Genomic DNA, 3958 nt, shown 5'->3' on the forward strand with positions numbered 1-3958 from the left:
CTTTTATTAAACATAAAAGAGCCATATATATTTCTGTGGAGTTCTCCTTTTATTTAAGAATTCATTATCAGCAAAATAGTTTAACGAGACTGTTTTGTAAGACGCAGTGGATGCATTCAAAAATTAGAATAGGAACAATGACTTGTAAAAGTTTAACATTTTATTTTAGTTTTCAGATGGAATCTCACTCTGTCCTCCAGGCTGGAGTGCAGTGGCGCAATCTGGGCTCACTGCAACCTCAGCCTCCGGGGTTCAAGTCATTCTCCTTCCTCAGTCTCCTGAGTAGCTGGGATTACAGATTTGTGCCACCATGCCTGGCTAATTTTCATATTTTTAGTAGAGAAGGGGTTTCACCATGTTGGCCAGGCTGGTCTCGAACTGTCAACCTCAGGTGATCCACCTGCCTCGGCCTCCCAAAGTGCTGGGAGTACAGGCGTGAGCCATCACACCCGGCCAAAATTCAACATTTTAAACTACCACTTATTATTTTCACTCTGTGATATGACACATCTTTTTTGGTGGCCACAAAATTATAAAATGGATACAGAATAATCTCTTCAAAAAAGTAGGAGAGTTCTTTCTTTTCTTTTCCTTTTTTTTTTTTTTTTTTGAGACAGACTCCCTGTCTGTCACCCAGGCTGGAGTGCAGCAGGGCGATCTCAGCTCACTGCAACCTCTGTCTCCCAAGGTTTAAGAAATTCTCTGCCTCAGTGTCCCGAATAGCTGGGATTACAGGCGCGTGCCATCATGCCCAGCTAAGTTTTTTTCTATTTTTAGTAGGGACAAGGTTTCGACATCTTGGCCAGTCTGGTCTTGAACTCCTGACCTCGTGATACACACCCCTTGGCTTCCCAAAATCCCAAAAGCATGCCTGGGATTACAGGCATGAGCCACCGCGCCCAGCCGGAAGTTCTTTCTTCTTAAAAGGATTATAAAAATAATTCGCACTGGCATGACACTTTCACTAATATAGATTGACTTTTTTGAATTCAAATAACCCATTTGTACATCTAAATTAATTTTGGTCAGTATGTGTATATGCGTGTGCGTCTGTGTGGATGTAAATGGCAGTGAAGCGTAAAAGGGAAGGTAAAAAAAAAGGGAGATGTCTAACATTTTTAACACATTTTTTAAATACTCAAAACATATGTACACATATGTACTAAAAACAATGGTGCGGTGAAAACAAAATATTGCAAACTAGCAAAAAGACTTAGTGACCCCGTCCGGTCCTGTCCCATCCCGCTGTCGTGCCCTCCAGTTATGAGCTCCACGCAGCTCGGCAAGGGCGGCTCCTACAGGCTCTTTGCTGAGGTCAAGAACTGGCTCCCGTCCAAATATGACGCCCAGAAGAAGGCAGAGCTCCGCAGCTGGATGGAGGGACTCACCAGCTGCTTCATCGGCGCAACTTCCAGAAAGGCCTGAAGGACGGGATTATCTTAGACACACTCATGAACAAGCTGCAGCAGGGCTCAATCCCCAAGATCAGCCGCTCCCTGCAGAACTGGCACCGGCTAGAAAACTCCAACTTCACCAAGGCCATGGTCAGCTACAGCATGAACCCCGTGGACCTGTTTGAGAGTTGGAAGGTGAGGCAGGTGCAGGTGTCTCTTCTCGCCCTGGCAGGGAAGGCCAAGACTAAGGGGCTACAGAGCAGGGAGGACATCGGTGACAAGTACTCGGAGAAGCAGGAGCGGAACTTCCAATACGCCATTATGAATGCGAGACATTGCGTCATCGAGCTGCAGAAGGGCACCAACAAATGCTCCAGCCAGACATGACCGCATATGGCGCGAGGAGGCATCTCTACGACCCCAAGAACCAATGGACCACTCGACCATCAGCCTCCAGATGGGCACAAACAAGTGGTCAGCCAGGCGGGCATGACGGCTCTCGGGACCGGCGGCACATCTGTGACACCAAGCTGGGAATCAGCAAGTGTGGTAACTCCATGTCCCTGCAGACCGGCTACACGCAGGGCGCTAAGCAGAGCGGCCAGGTCTTCAGCTTGGGCTGGCAGAAATATGACCCCAAGTACTGTCCACAAGGCTCAGTGGGCCACGGGGCTCCCTCGGGTGCCAGCGACTGCCTGGGCCCAGGGGAGGCCCCTGAATATCCCAGGAGGAGGCCGGCTACTGAGGCTCCCAGCACGCTCTCTCCGCACATGCTCTTTCTGTCTGGGTGTTTGGGTCTTTATGTTTTCTTTTCTTTTAACCTGTTCAGTGCCGCCAATCAACCGAGGGTCTGTGAGCGGCAGCGCCGGATCAGGCGGCAGGGCTTTTTCCCCTCTTACTTTGGTTCCTTCTCAGGACTGAGCCACTGGGCTGTGGGAGAAGAGGTCAAGGCCATATCCGGATGCGTGTAGGGTGAGGGTCCCCGCTGGCACCTCCAGGCTGTGGGCCAAGCTGTGTTGGGGAGAAGAGACCTGGGTATGGAGGGAACCGGTCCCCCAAGGTTTCTGGTTGCCTCTCCTCTTCCCCCTTTTGTCAGTCAATCAGTTTGTGTTTTCTGTACCCGCAAAAGTTTCAGGAAGTATTATCAAAAGAAAAAAGAAATCCTTTTTTTCCCCGAGGAATTGGGCGGAGACAGTGGAGGGGGTGCTGGAAAATGAGTCCGCTGGGAGAGGAGGCCCGGCCACGATGCTAGAATATCTCAGGCTCCTGAGTGGCTGGATTTCCCTAGGACCTTCAGACCGACAGACCTCAGACCCTCAGACCTACGCCAGGGCCCAGTGAGGAAACTGAGGCCCGTACAAGGTAGTGGAATTCTGAGTTGTTAGTGCTAAGCCTCCCCATGCTAGCCCAGTGCCATGAGCTATTTTTTTGAGTATGACAAGTGTTTCCAAGCATTCGGAAGTGCAGACTGTAGGAAATCCACTGTAGAATGAGGTCTGCTTGTCATCCTTTCAGTCTCAACCACTCTCCCTCCCTCATCTCTCTCTGATATAGAAGATCATTTTTATGTGAAATGAAAATTGATGGAACTAAGGTGTTGATTTAATTATCTGACTGACCACTTGTTGAGTGTCCATTACAAGTTAAATTGTGTTCTAGAGAATAGCTCAGGAAAGGAATGTTTGACATTGGTGTACATAACAGAAATACAATCATACCAATAAAAAATCAGACGTCTTATAAGAATCCAGATTCTCATGTAAGACTTGTGAAGCTCTTTCAAGATGAGAATGTAAAATTTCAAAAAAAAAAATTTTAACAAGTCATTCTTGAGACAGAAAAATGGAATTAGAAGATAATATATGACTGTTTCACTACCTCAAATTTTAAGTACAGTTTTTAGTCAATTGACAGCCATATAATACTTAGTTTTATATACTGATATTCACTAGAAATTACAATCCTTAAAAAAGATCCCTGTCTCATTCTACTAATCAATTTAAAACTTTAATTCATTTGGTTGTATTTCTTCATTTTACCTGGCCTTGAATACTTCTTTCCTGGCCTGCATTAAATTTAATTAATGTCTAATTTGTTCACTTGGTTTAGTTACTTTTGACCATGTTGAGTACACTTCTTATGAAGCAGGCACGTAGGAATGTTTACAAGCTTATGGTCCTCCCTCTTCCAAGTACCTACTGACAGCACCCAACACATACCACAAAGGAAACATGTAACACACACATACATACCCATACCCACCCACCTACACACACACACACACACACACATACTCACCCACCTACACACAGAAACACACACTCACACACCCACACACACACTTCAGTGGATCAACACAGAAAACACTCTACAAACAAAGACATCGTACGTCAGGGATCCCTTAGTGCACTCCACACTTCTGTAAATTATCAGGACTGTTCGACTGAGGTGACTCTACAGAGATTTCAAAGGCTATTTGAGTGCTAAGCTTTCTAACTAGTGGTTGGACACTATTTGAATAATGCATTATATACAACTTTTGGGAAGAATTTCTGTACTTTCCA

General features: G+C 46.0%; 1 pseudogene; it reads left to right on the forward strand.

Annotated features, from left to right (window-relative positions):
* The first annotated feature begins 1263 nt into the window (after positions 1-1263).
* Positions 1264-2139, forward strand: LOC113223486 (annotated as a pseudogene).
* The last annotated feature ends 1819 nt before the right edge of the window (positions 2140-3958 follow it).

This window comes from Piliocolobus tephrosceles, unplaced genomic scaffold (assembly GCF_002776525.5).
Source record: "Piliocolobus tephrosceles isolate RC106 unplaced genomic scaffold, ASM277652v3 unscaffolded_41499, whole genome shotgun sequence".
Lineage (NCBI taxonomy): Eukaryota > Metazoa > Chordata > Mammalia > Primates > Cercopithecidae > Piliocolobus > Piliocolobus tephrosceles.